Source organism: Ctenocephalides felis, unplaced genomic scaffold, assembly GCF_003426905.1.
Source record: "Ctenocephalides felis isolate EL2017-DRISC unplaced genomic scaffold, ASM342690v1 CF-g0.4_SCAFFOLD_03572, whole genome shotgun sequence".
In the NCBI taxonomy this organism is placed as follows: Eukaryota; Metazoa; Arthropoda; class Insecta; order Siphonaptera; family Pulicidae; genus Ctenocephalides; species Ctenocephalides felis.
This window is the reverse complement of record NW_020539726.1, coordinates 34,567,060-34,582,805: the sequence shown is the minus strand read 5'-3', so window position 1 is coordinate 34,582,805 and position 15,746 is coordinate 34,567,060. Positions and strand designations below refer to the sequence as shown.

Genomic DNA, 15,746 nt, shown 5'->3' with positions numbered 1-15,746 from the left:
CCCGTCAGTATTTATAACTCTGTCCGCACGTGTGACATAAATATTTGATTTTTTCCCCGAGATATGAAGAATTCTTCATGTCAGTCAGTCATGTCGGGTATTTTATTTTATATTTTTCAGATGCGACTCTCGTAAAACGCCAACTGAATTTAATATATACGCAAATGCGTATCTGCGAATGAATCCGTCTCCTGAAAAGTGAGTATTTGCTTGCTTCTCTTCTGTTTAATGCCATTTGCCATTTGCCATTTGAATGCCAAATGGAAGAAGTAATGGTGATTTTATATTCTATTTTGAAATTGGTGGTGAGTAGTAAAATATGTGTCTTAAAGGTGGTCGATAGAGATTACATGTTTTATTGTGAAATTATGGAAAAGTTGCAGCAAACGTTGACAACTGGTCAAGATTTGCAAAAATATATACAAGCTCAATTTTTTGCAAATTTCACTCGAAGAAAATGTATTAGATATTTATTGAAGGAACTTAACTCTTTAATTATACTGTGAAATTCAAATCAGCCACGTAAAACCATCAAACAAACAAATGTTCATTGAAATAGTATATTAGAAATATACACTGCAATTTATAGAACAAATTCATTTCCATTACCTCAATTTATTTTAATGCCAAGGATGATCCAATATTTTTAGTCATACCTGTAGATGTATAGATGTATAAATAAATGATTTTTTGTTTATCCGCGACTAAAACATCGATTTTCCAAATTTATCACACATAAATCGTCTGCCTTTGTGATTTATAGCATTAGATATACGTATTGAAAATTGCAGTCTTTTAATCAGTATAACGAATTCAGAAAGAATTAATATATAGTATCCGTGATAAAAAAAAAACATTATCACCTTGGATTTTTTCACTCAAAATATATGCTTCAATAATGTTGCCTATAATTTTTATAATCTCGTAGTATATAATATATAGTATATATCAATTGTTTTCAGTATTAATATCTAAATTACATTTTTCCTAATAAAAATTCCATATACATTATTACTTAGGTTTATATTTTAAGTAAATTAATTGGTCAAATCCTGTTCACATGTGCACTATTCAATCCACGATCAACTAAATTAGTGCAGTAAATTAAGAGAAAAAATAGTGTAACCTGTGAACTTTTTGACTGTGCTACAATTTGCATGATATTCTAAAATCTCTTGAACCAAGTTAATTCTAGATGAAATTGGATTAATTGTAATTTAGCTGGATATGGCACTCATAAAACGATTTAAATTTAAAAAAGAGACTCTTAACAGTATTCATTTTAAAATTTAGTTTAAGCACTATAAAACCCCATGAAATATTTAAAATGTAACACCTCGTCGCTAGATGGATTCAAATATAATAATTAAATCTGGAAATAAATAAAAAACGGTTTTGGTTTTTCATATCTAGCTTAATATTATTTCTAGGACACATTATAAAACACCGATTTATTAAGATTTTAATTGATATAATTTTGTTCATTACATGATTTCGGATAAAATGTATATTTTTGGAGATATTTGCAAAAAAATACAATGAAAAACTCCAAAAAGAAACGAGTGTTTAGCAGCCAGTAACTTGAAAAGTATTTGCTCTTTTGAAATACATTAAGAAACATTTTTTTCTTATAATTAGTTCTTCTATGGATATCCGACATTATTTTGATAAAAATAAAATTACACTACTGAGATTGGGTGTCCAAGCTATTTTCACTTTTGAACTTTAGTGTAAGATAAACCTAATTCAAAAATTTCATGCAAATTGGAGCACAGTAAAAAAAATTCTGACCCAAAACGCTCCATTGACTGGAGTAAATATTCCGTGTTCAAAGCCATATAATGAATTTTTGACACAATGAAACTTCTAAATAATTTTTTGAATAAGTTAATTTTTTTTTATCATGATTTAGTAAAGCCAAAACACGACTGCATTAGTTAAAAAAATAAACTGTCACACTGAACTATATAATTCATCTGCCAAATAAGGTATCTTATATTATTTTAATTTCTGGCATATCTCAGTTGCTTTTCGGCAATAATAATGTAGACATTACATTTTTCTTATTCATAATCATTATTATATTACATTCTAGTATTGTGTAGGCTAATAAGTGAATTGAAATTTCTGGCAGGTGACGGCTCTTATTTGTCAAAATATTTTTAATGTCAAACAATGTGGACAAAATTGTTTGTCACATTTTTTTATGTAATGTTATATATATATATATATATATATATGTTTGTAATTCAAATGTCCCGCCATTACTATTAGTGATGTTGGCAACAGTATTCCCCTATCATAAAAACTATGTATCCGTCATCTTATATTTATGTTTATGTTGAAACTATGTAAAATAATTCTCTTCTTGCTGAACCATGAAACAAGTAACATTTAAGATAAACTGAGTAATTTTAAAGGAAGCATTTTTATTATACCACAATGGCATGTGGTTTTTTGCTATTTTTGCTATCTATTTCCACAATTTAACTATATTTTTATAGTCACATACATCAAAAAAAAATCCTCAACAAACTTCAGAAAGATTTATCAAAGTCCGAATAATCGTTTAGAAGGAATATCTTTACATACATCGTTACAAAAGATTTTATATATAATATAATAATGTATATTATATTATTTTACTAGATAGGTTTAGAAATTCTCAATAATTTTTGGTAAAATACTCCCTTATATTTTACCCCTTGCTGTTTCCGCACTCATCAGCTTCCAATTAATTTATTCAGCTGCCGCAGCAGCAGAAATATGAATAACATTTCAATTTGTGTCTAACACACTTTCTCAATGGAAGGAAGGGAAATCTCGGTGTTTCGTTTATTGCTAATTTTGCTCTCTACACAAATTCATACACACAAACACAAACATACACACATTATATATACTGTGTCCCAGAACTCAACGTCGGAGAACTTTAAGCAGACGTCGACAACTGGTCATGTTCCGCAAAAATATATACAAGTTTTATTTTTCGCAAATTTTACTCGAAGAAAATATATTAGATGTTAATTTATGGGCAATAAATTTTTGAAAGGTAGATAAAAAAAAGAAATCTTGTAGAAATATATTGTTGACCATTCATCTCGTGGTAGTGACGTCTCCTGATTTAATACAATGACTGGTTGGACTTTTGCCCTTTACTTCAAAATAGCATATTTAAAAAATGCCATACTTTACTTGTTCTTGAGATAATGGTTTTGGACCATTTTATCCGTGAACTTTAAAGTCTACTCCTAAAAAAGTATTCAATCAATTGATTAAGTTGATTATATACACATATCGGGAAGTTCATGTAACTTGTCTCAAGGCAAAATACCAATACCAACTAGTTATCAATATTATTTAGGTTTTTTATTTTGGTTCAAAATATTCGGTACAGATTTAACATAATCGTCCCATCGTTTTTGCCAATCTTCAATAACTTCTTTTTTCTAGTTTCATCTAAAGAAGTTTGTTCTATGGAATTTAACGCCAACTTTTTCAACAAACGCAAATCCTGATCTCTTGAGGCAATTCCTACAAAAGTCTCGTACCTATAAGGAAAAAAAACATGTAAAATTTTACAATTCTGTCCTCAAAGCATATTACAAATTAATTTACCTAAGATTTGAACATAAACAATAATGTTTGTTAAATTTTTAGTATGAAAAATATACTTTAGAAATTATAATTGCCAGAAAGCAGCTAATATATAGTACGAGATTATGAAAATTATGCACTAAATTATTGAACAATCGTGTTGTGTGGTAGAATCAAGTGTGATATTGTTCTTTTACCACATTTACTTTATTATTTTTTTCTTGAATTTCTTATACTGCTTATGCTAAAATCATAAATAAATCACAAATGCAGGACATCAAATAGAATATTAAAAAGTATAAGGTAGGATATCAAACAAATTTGGAACTTTTTAATTGTAGACGTGGGTACAGGACAGGACAGTCTTTCGGGTCATCAAGTATATATATATATATATATATATATATATATATATTTATATATTACCAATCATAAGTGACTCCAGTTGCTCCCCAAAGTCCAGGATCATCAGAACTGATAACAACAGGATATTCATTCATAATTAGGGATGCCAAAGGATGGTTTCTTAAATCTCCAACCAAACCCAAAACTTGATTCGAAATTGGACATATTTCTATGCCTATGTTTTGGTTTTTTACCATTTGCAAAACCTGCAAGAATAAAAATTTGATTTAATAGACCAACATTATTTGCCTTAGTAAACTAAACAACAGTGCTCAAAACGGGATAAAAAAAATTAATTTAAAACTTTGAAAATGTCGTCGTTCATTTTATGATAGTAACATTGTTAAATTTAAAGCCATGGTTGGTTTCACATAATTTTGCCTCATACTTCCAATTAGTATTCTTGAAAAATTTTATACATGGGTAGATTTTTATGAATATGTTTTTGGTTTTCAAACGCTGCATAACTTGCAAGACCAATTAGATTTGCCCTCTACTTTAAAATAGTGTTGTTGAAAATTATCATACTTTACATGAACAGATTTTTGTGTCTATGTTTTGGGTTTTCAAACGATGCAAAGCTTGCAAGACAAATTAAATTGAATGAAGTAATAAAAATTGACCTTGTAAACTAAAGAACAGCGCTCAAAGCCAAAAAAATTAATAACGATAAAAATATTTCAGTTTAAAATTTGGCAATGAGACTATGCATTTATCACGTGACAAGGTCGTCTAATTTAAAGCTATGATTGGTTACACATTTTTGCCCCCCCACTTTAAAATAGTAGTGATAAAAATTTAAAATAGTAGTGATAAAAATTTGACAATGTGGACGCGTTTATCTTGAGTTAACAACGTCGCTTTTTTGAAGGTCATGACTGTGGCCACATCCGTTTTGCCCCCTACTTTAAAATAGTATTGTTGAAAAAATTGATTCTTCACTCGGACAGATTTCTTTGTCTATATTTTGGGTCTGTACCCTTTGCAAAATTAGCAAGAAAAATTAAAATTAAATGAGTAACAAAATTTGACTGAGTTAAACTAAATAACAGTGCTAAAACCAAAAAAAATCTAACAACGAAAAAATACGTCTATTAAAAAATTGACAATGTGGGCATTTTTTTCATGGTATCGGCGTTGTTCTTTTAAAATTCTGGGCAAGTTGCACAAAATTTGCCCCCTACTTTAAAATAGCAAAGTTTGAAAAATCTATACTTTACTCGTTTCTAATACTCATGGTAAAAAATTGGCAATGTGGTCATTTTTTATGACATCGATGTTCTAAATTCCAAGCTGTACCCGTTTTGCCCTCTACTTTAAAATAGCACAGTCAGAAAATGTATACTTTACTCGTATGGTGGACATATTTACTTAGTTTATTAAATATTAAAAAATTTGCAAAACTCGTGACAGCGACGTCGATCCAATCTTTTGCCCTCTACTTTAAAAGAGCACAGTACAAAAACACTATACTATACTAGTTTTTGAAATAATTTTATACATATATACACAGTTTATTTAATATTGTAAATGTTGCAAAATTTTTCGTGATAGCGACGTCGATCCAATTTTTTGCCTCCTACTTTAAATTAGCACAGTTAACAAAAAAACATACTTTCATTTCTGAGATAATTAGAAACATATATACATATTTTATTTACTATTGTAAATGTTGCAAAAAATCTCGTGATAGCGACGTCTATGCAATCTTTTGCCCTCTACTTTAAAATAGCACAGTTTTACAATAAACATACTATACTAGTTCTTGGCATAATTTTGAACATATATACACAGTTTATTTAATATTGTAAATGTTGCAAAAAATCTCGTGATAGCGACGTGGATCTAATAATTTGCCCTCTACTTTAAAATAGCACAGTTATAATAGAAAAATTCATACTTTAGTCATTTTTGAGATAATTAGGGACATATATACGCAATTTAATATTAAAATTGTTGCAAAAAAGCTCGTGATAGTGAGTTTAATCCAATCTTTTGCCCTCTACTTTAAAATAGCACAGTTAAAAAAATACATACTTTATTCGTTGCGGTAAACATATTCACTCAGCTTACTAAAAAATGAAAATGTTGCAGTAAATCACGTGATATAAGGGGTCATACCCCTTTTGCCCTCTACTTTAAAATAGCAATTTTTTTTTTTTAATATTTTACCTTCGGGTGTTTTGTAATAGCATATCCATGTCCAATACGTTTGGTACCCAAAAGTACAGCATCTGCTAAATTTTTATCAGTGGGCGAACCACTCCATTTGGTTTCACCAGCATGGAAAAACAAATCGAAATTCGCATTTTTTAAATCCAAAAGTCTTTGCGTAAATTTTGATAAGGGTTGTCCCAAATCTTCTTGGCCTACCAGGTCAAAACCAGCGATGAAATCAGGATACTTTTTTTTCAATTCCAGTGCAATCCTCTTATAATTTTGGAAATCAGATTCACAAATCTCAAAGGTGCGTAGATGAATTTAGCATCAAAAAATTTTCCATCCTTGACGTACTCTTTTTTAAATTGAGCCAAAACTTCGACGTACACACCACAAGCATCAATTTCCTTCAAAGTCGTTCCATTAAGTTCATACAATTCTGGTAAAGTGCCTCGAAATTCCAAATAACTAACATTGTCATCATAAAACTCTTTCAGGGTTTGGTAAAAATGATCTTTCCAAACCGGTAAATACGTCAACATTGGTGTAATTTTGATAAACAGGCCTATAAACTTTTTCCAAACATCATTGACACTCAAACCTACATACTGGTCATGCAAAGTCAGTTGTTTTGTCATCCATTTATTATAATTGACACCTTTTTCGGTTTTAATTTCTTTTGCACTTTTCCACTCGTTGCCTTCGGGTTTATCCCTTAAAAATCTCATCTCAGATACTTCATTTTCATCAAACTTTAGGTACAAATTATCCCTGTAAGTAATATTTTTGACTACATATTTGGCACTCACAAGTGCAGTGTCGTGTCCATGTAAAACTGCACCTTTTGGTAACTTTTGCAACAATTTGAACAATTGACGTTTTTCCATGTCTTTGGAAATTTTCAAAAAACTTGCAGCAGGTAGGAATTTGGTGATATCTTTAAAACCTCTGTCAAGTTCGTCAAATTTATGTTTCATCAAAAATTTGTTTGCAGTTTGTTCTTGATGTGATAATTGTATGGTTCCTCCTAAAGATAAAGTTGCTTCTTTTGCTAAAAGTTCCTTTCGCTTTTGTGCAAATTCTTGTACAGGCATTTTGGAGGTTGTGTTTGTGTCCCTAATGCCATATATATTAATGGCACTAAAAACAAAAATAATATTTGGTAATACATTTTTCTAATAAAATAATGAACGAATTTTTCTCTGTACCAACTATATATTTATGATTGTGTATAAATTTTGATTAAAATTTTTGACCAAATTTTTCCATAAATAAATAAAAATATTGCCCAAGACGTTCTTGTTTTTGTTATTCAGTATATCAGTGAAAACAAAGTTACGAAATTTTTTAAATTTTCTGTAAAATTGCATAATTAACATATTGCATTTGCATTCGATGATGCAGTTATCATAACATTCTCCCTTGCATTATTAACTTCCCGTAGGGTAAGTTATAGTAGTTGCAAAAAAATCGAAAATCTTTACGTTTCAGAGGTTTCTGAACATTTTGGCATACCTTAGTAAAAATGGATGTATGTGGGTGTGTGCGGATACAAATTTCCTTTGACGATTTCGGGAACACGGATGAAGCGATTTGAAAAATTCGAAAAACATTCGATTCGTATTGATAAGGAGACGTGTAGGTTAGTTTTTGACAAAGGCAGGTCTAGCCGTTCCGAAGATACGGGGCAAAAAGTGCCAAAACGGTAACTCAATTTTTAACCGAACGGAGCGTCCGATTTTATTAATTCAAAGTATTTTATAAACTTCCTGTAGGGTAAGTTATAATAATCGCAAAAAAATCGAAAATGAAAATTTTTATATATCTTTACGTTTCAGAAGTTTCTGAATATTTTGGCATACCTGAGAAAAAATAGATGTATGTGTGTGTGTGTTCGGATACAAATATTTGTCGACGATTTCGGTGAACACGGATGAAGCGATTTGAATAATTTAAAAAACATTCGATTCGTATTGATAAGGAGACGTGCTGGTTAGTTTTTGGCAAAGGCAGGTCCAACCGTTCCGAAGATACCGGGCAAAAAGTGCCAAAACAGTAACTCAATTTTTAACCGAACGGAGCGTCCGATTTTAATAATTCAAAAAATATTTTATTTATATTGACTAATTCAAATTTTTGACAAGGCAGGTCCAGCGGTTATGGACTCTCAGTAAAAATAAGCTAAAAAAATGTCATTTGGCGTTCAAAGATGTTCATTGGACATATGTACATCAAATTATCAGAGATTTTATAAAGATTTTAATAATGTGTAATTTTTTTTGGGTTCCGTACCAAAATTTTTAATTTTAAAATTTACGTATATGGTTCAAACAAATGTCTTCGACATTTTCGACAGTATGGAATAACCGATTTGTATGATTGAAAAACCATTCGGTTCGTACACAATCGCGAGGCGTTTATGCAAAAGGCAATTCTGCCGTTACGAAGGTATGGAGCGCAAAGGGTGTAAAAACTATTATGCCGTTTTTGAGAGAACGGATTATCCGATTAGATTAATTCAAAAAACATTTTGCTTGAGGAGACGGTGTGCAAAAAATGAATGCACAGAAAATTTAGTAATACTGAAAATTTTCAAAAAAAAAAATCAGTTTCAAATTTTCGAAATTTTTTATCATCCAAAAAAAAACTGGAAATAAATTTTGGAAATTAAAAAAATCGATTTCTCACAAACATTTTAGGATATTTCAAAATTTTCAAAAAAAAATCGAATATTTTCAAAAACTTCCAAATTCTCAAAAAATTTAAAAAATCCGTTTTTTCTTTAAAAATCAAAAAAAATCTAACTTTTAAAAAAAAAATCAAAATTTTGAAAACATTTCTAAATTATCAAAAAAAAAAATTAAATTTAAAATAAAATTAACAAATTTCTTATAAACATACACAAAGTTGTTTGTAGAATACGCTCGTCGCCTAATCTAAAAAGCACATATAAATTTGCAGTATGTATTTATAATAAATAATCTATTTGAAATCATTCAAAACAATTATTGATTTTTTTTCTCGACTTTTTTAGACAATGATATTTATCGACTTGACTATTTTATTTATGCAATTATAATAAAAATAGACACATCTGTTTGGATAACAATATTGCAAATAATTATTTGTGTAAATATAAATAACATATTATTTGATGACTAATTAAATTAATACAGTAATAATTTTATAAATGTTGATATTTAATTTAAATTAAATAAAAAAAAGATGTATATGTTTTTTTGAAAATATTTTATATTTATTATCCTGCATTTTTATTATGTTTAATTTAAAACTATTCCTAAATATTTTTATATTTAATAAATAAATTTTAAATTTGATTTATTTTTTATAAGTTTGGATAGTAATAAATTGTAAATAAAATAATATAAAAGTTGTAGTTACTTTTACAGAATTACTTCTTAATAAAAGTTTATTAAAAGTTATTTGATTATTATCTAAAATTGGTGCATTATTAATCCAAATATTATAAAACATTTTTAACAATTATTGCTAATAAATTAATGCTATTTTTATGTATAAAATATATTTAAAGTTTTTGATGTTAAAATATTTTTGTTATTATTTTAATTTGTTTCCTAAAATATTTGATTATTAAATAATACACTAATAAATTTAAATATATTAAAACATTTTTAATAATTATTGCTTTTTTAAAAGTTATATTTAAAGTTTTGGGTACAAAAATAATAATATTGATATTTCTATCTTAATTTATTATAATTAAATGAATATATATTTTATTAGTCGTTTATATTTACTAATTAATTTTAATTAATATAACGATATTAGTTTTAACTATACATATTTGTGTTCAATTTTAACAAATATTTCAATTTTTTCATATTTTTGTTTATTACCAATTATTTATAAATTATTGTTAACCGTTCAAAAGTAAATAAATAAAATTTAAACAAGCGGAGTAGAATGAAGGTTCTTATCTCATATTTATAAGAATTATATAAACTGAATTGCTGAAAAGTTAAAATATTCTTTTTAAGTATGAAAGCGAGCTTTAAATTTTTAGATGGAATAAAATTTCGATATACAAAAAAAATTGAGTTATTTTTTTAAATTTTTTTGTTCTTCCCAAAAATAATCGTTTTTCCAATACAAGCAAAAAGTTCTCTCAAAAAACTAAAGTTTTTTGTACATTTACCTTCATATCACCAAAACGATTGGACTTGCCTTTGCCAAAAACTAATCACCACTTCTCTTCCTCATTCTGAATTGAATTCTTCTTGAATCATTCAAATCAGATGCTACGTTCTATCAAAAACTCTATTTTTAAATTCTATATTCTTTGCTCCGTATCTCCGTAACGGCTGGACCTGCCCTTGCCAAAAACTAATCACCACTTCTCCCAATCATTACAAACTGAATGTTTTTTGAATCATTCAAATCGGATACTCCGTTCTCTCAAAAACTCGATTTCTATTTCTTGCACATTTAGCTCCGTATTGTGGACGCAAATTGTATCCGCACACACAAACATTTACGGAGCAAAGTGTGCAGAAAATAGAAATCGAGTTTTTGAGAGAACGGAGCGTCCGATTTGAATGATTTAAAAGACATTCAGTTTGGAATGATTGGGATGAGTGGTGATAAGTTTTTGGCAAAGGCAGTTTCAGGCGTTTTGGAGATACGGAGCTAACAGTACAAAAAATTGTAGTTTTTGAGAGAACTAAGCGTCCGATTTGAATGATCTAAAAGACATTCAATTTGTAATGATGGGAAGAAGAGGTGATTAGATTTTGGCAAAGGCAGGTCTAGCCGTTTTGGAGATACGACGTTAAAGGTGCAAAAAATGGCAGTTTTTGAGAGAACTAAACATCTGATTTGAATAATTTAAAAAACTTTATGCTTGTGTTGATGAAACAATTGCTTTTGGAAAAAAAATACAAACTAAAATTTTTTTTGTATATCGAAAATTATTTGGATTTTAATTTTAATTCCGGCTAAAATTCTAAAGCACGCTTATACACTTTAAATAAATAGGTTTAGCTTTGCAAATTAGTTTATATAATTCTTAAAAATATTAGACAAATGTTACAGTATTTATATTAATCTATTTAAAGACATCTAATAGTCCTTGAACATTCATCACAAAATATTTCCAAAAATTTGCCTTAAGGCACAAAGCCATACACCACTACTTATTCACTGAACCAATAAAAAATTTTGGTATAAGTTATCACCTAAAAATCTCGAATAAGTATTTCTGACTTCCAATTTTGCTCTTTTCATCCCACATCGACTTCTTTTGACCGCACACGAACTCGTATGGAAAAAAACTACAATATTTCCCTTATCGAAAAAAATCATCCTAATCCGATTAAGGATCCTTTAGCAACATTATAATATTCCTTCGGCTCGGTGTATAATAAGGGACTACTGCCACAAAATCCTACATAATCCTGGACTAGAATGTAATGAACTTTCCTTCCGACTCGATGGAAGTACAAAAGAGTATCATATCATTTCTGTGTTACATTTATACCACATTAAGGCAACATATCGCCTCGGGGTAATTGTAAAGTTCTAATCTTGGGGATAGAAGAGGAATGGAAAATTTAGTCGAATTTAGTATTATTTGTAATTGTAATCTGTAAAAGCTTCCAATATATACCAGATACAAAGGCATTTGTGCATTTTACAACTAGCCCCAAGGTTTTGTTTCAACTAAGTCCAGGTGTGATTTTTTCCCATGAACTAAAAACAAATTAGCAATCACTAAAATTATTAGAAATTATCAAAGATTAATAAATCTATAATATAAAAATGAATCGCAAAATGTGTTCGTAAGCGCCTAACTCAACAACGCCTTTACCAATTTGGCCAATTTTTTTTTTAAAATGTTCGTTGAAGTCCAAGGATGGTTCTTACGGCGAGAAAAAATCGAATAATTTTCGGGAAAACTCCTAAAAACAGCGCTTTTCTTTTTGACATACGAACTTTTTTTCTAAATAAAACGTAGAATCAATTATTGTAGAACAATAGTTATAGATGTAATTTTATATATAGAAATGGAGCTTGACTAAATTTAGGTATACTAAAACGTACCAATTTGTCTAGTTTCAGTTCTGAAATATTCAAGCTAATTCAGAAATTGTGCAAAAGGTGAGAAATTACTTTAAATTTAATATAAATCAGTTTCAATTTTCAAAGGCACTTGCAATGCTCATTAATAAGACCAAAAAGCAATTATATGTAGCATGGGTTGCAGTGAGTAAACCATCTATTTAATTTGTGTTAGTTGCCTCTTTCACCACACTCATTTTACATTCATTTTTTTATATTATTTTTCATACTAAACATTTTCTAGAAATATTTTGTATGGCTAAACAACGTTTGCCGGGCCAGCTAGTTTGAAATAAAACTAGTGGTGTATGGCATCGTGCCTTAAGGCAAATTGCTGGAACTTCCCATACCATAATGAAATATTCGAGATATTTTAAACGTTTTCAAATATATTATTACAAATAGTGTAACTTTCATTATTTTTGCTATCTTGTTATACCTGAGCAAATCAAATGTAAATTATAAATAAATTTATCTTCTATCATCTTTCAACAATGGTCATTTCATTTCGAATTCAATTAATAAAAAATAGTTGCCTAATTTACACATAATTGAAAAAGTGCTCCTGTATAGTTACAGTCTAAACGCATTTGCAAATAATTCTGTGCGACATTTTCACTTATACTGTGTTTAGCTTGGCGGCATTTTCACATTTTTCAATTGTTTTCGGAAAATTGAAAAAGTGCTCCAAGTACTTAAACAGTCTAAACGCACTTGGGTAAACATTTGTACCAGAGTGGCGCTTAGACTGTGCTTAGCTTGGGTATTTTTTTGAATTTTGCAACAAAAATTAAATTTTTATGATTTACATAACATTGGAAAAGTGCTTCAGTACGGAAACAGTCTAAACGCACCTGCAAATATATTTGTATGAGGTTATCACTGAGACTGTGCTTAGTCTGGGTAATTTTTTGAATTTTTAACCCAAAATTACATTTTTTAATTTTCATAAAATTGGAAAAGTGCTCCTGAATAGTTACAGTCTAAACCCACTTGCGAATATATTTGCACCAGGTTGTCACTTAGACTGTGTTTAGTCTGGGTAATATTTAGAATTTTTAACCCAAATTTGCATTTTTTCTAATTTATTCTAATTTATTAAGTTTAAAATTTATATCCTAATCACCTAGAATAGCACAGTTCATTAAAAACCATACCATACTAATATTGTAGATAGTTTTGAACATATATACACAGTTTATTTAATATTGTAAATGTTGAAAAACTCCTCGTGATGGCGACGTTGAACCAATCTTTTGCCCTCTACTTTAAAATAGCGCAGTTCGAAAAATTCATACTTTACTCATTTTTGAGATAATTAGGGACATATATACACAGTTTAATATTAAAAATGTTGCAAAAATTTCGCAATAGTGAATCTTTTGCTTACCCAAAAAACAATAGTTTTGTCAACACAAGCAAAAGGTTATTTGAATCATTCAAATCAGATGTTTCTTTCTATCAAAAACTGCTATTTTTTGCACATTTAGCTCTGTATCTCTGAAACGGTTGTACCTGCCTTTGCCAAACACTGATCACAACTTTTCCTCATCATTACAAATTAAATGTTTTTTAGATCATTCAAATCCGATACTCCGTTCTCTCAAAAATTCGATTTGCATTTTCTGCACTCTTTGCTCCATATCTCCGTAACGGCTGGACTTGCCTTTGCCAAAAACTAATCAGCATAACTCCCTATCAATAGAAATTGAATATTTGTTGAATTATTCAAATCGGTTGACCCGTGTGCCCAAAATCGTGTACGAAAAATTGTATTCACACACATTAATTTTTTCTAATTATAAGGTAAGCTTAAATGTTCAGAAATTTCTGAAACGTGAAAATATGCAAAAAATTCAAAAACAGTTAATAATTTTGATAATAGACTATACTAATAACGCAAACCAGTTTTTGAATGGTTTTTGAATATTTATATTCAATAGTTGAAGTGCCTGACATAAATGACGCACCTGCACACTTCTGTATACTGCGCCCAGCACAGAAATTGAAAATGCAATTTTTTCTGCATATCTTTAGGTTTCAAAGGTTTCTGATCATTTTGGCGAACCTCATAATCAGAAAAAATCGATGTATGTGTGTGTGTATGCGCATACAAATTTTCGCCTACGATTTCGGGAACACCGATCAACCGATTTGAATAATTCAAAAAACATTTGATTCGTATTGATGTGGAGACGTGCTGAGTAGTTTTTGGCAAAGGCAGGTCTAGCCGTTTCGAAGATATAGCGCAAAAAGTGCAGAAATTCCGAATAGATCCTATACATCCACCCACAGCGTTGCGCGTGGGCATGTCGTTATAGCTGCGTTGGTTGGCGCGTCACCGCAATTTTCGTTCCTGTTAGTAGATAAGAAAGTCAAAACTGATTCGAATTTTCACGTCTGTAATATTAAAAATTTTTTTTTTTTAAAATACTTTTTATGTTTGTATAGTTGATACTACATGAACTATTTAAAATTGTTAACTCGGTGCATATATTTCGTGAACGAAAAATTGATGCATTTGAAATAAAATATGTTCGTTCTAACAATAAGTCCACTCAATTAGATTTTGTTTATATATATTTCATTCAAACATATATAAACAACGTCGTCTAATCTAATAAGTTTTTACATTTTGTCCACAAGGCAAAGCAATTTGCCTCAGGACACGATGTCATGCGCTCCACTAGTATTTTTTCCTCAAATGTGGTATTATGTAATACTCCGGTTTCCTTTATATTAACAAGTATTTAGGCCGCCGATGCGTGTTTTGTGAGATTTCTGACGCGTTCTTGTTAAGTATTTGCGGTGAAAATTCAGAATTGAAGATTTTCAGATGTTTCGAGTTGCAAACATGTGCGAAAACCTCGAAACTTTTCCCTGTATGAGCGGAAATTTATTTGGAATGAGATATTTGAATAATGGCGAAATCTTAATGCGAGATTTTGTCAAAACATAATTGCAGTATTTTCACAGAATGGATTGTATTCTGAATTTTGAGAATATATTTTTAACTTCTCGTAGGGTGAGTTATAGTAATCGCTAAAAAGTCGAAAATGATATTTTTTGCATATCTTTACGTTTCTGAACATTTTGGATGTGTCTGTGTGCGGATACAAACTTTCGTCGACTCTTTCAGGCGCACGCATCAACCGATTTGGATGATTCAAAAAACATTCGATGCGCATTGATAAGGAGACGTGGTGATTAGTTTTAGGTAAAGGCAGGTCTAGCCGTTTCGAAGATACGCGGCAAAAAGAGCTAAATGCCGTAATTCAGTTTTTGAGAGCAGAGCGTCCGATTTGAATGATTCACAAATACTTTAAAATCTTCAAAAAACAAAATTAAAAAGTTTTTAATAAACGGGAAATTCCAGCACGATGCTATGCACCATTAGTTTCACGAAATTGCAATTCTTATATAAACCTGTCATTTTAACTTAAATTAGGTAAAAATCTCGGAATTCTAGATACCCAGCTGTAAGT

The 15,746-nt window shown here is 29.5% G+C and overlaps 1 pseudogene; it reads right to left on the bottom strand.

Moving 5' to 3' along the window:
• Positions 1 to 3,379: 3,379 nt before the first annotated feature.
• LOC113388410 overlaps positions 3,380 to 15,746 on the bottom strand; it is a 61,425-nt pseudogene continuing 49,058 nt past the window's right edge.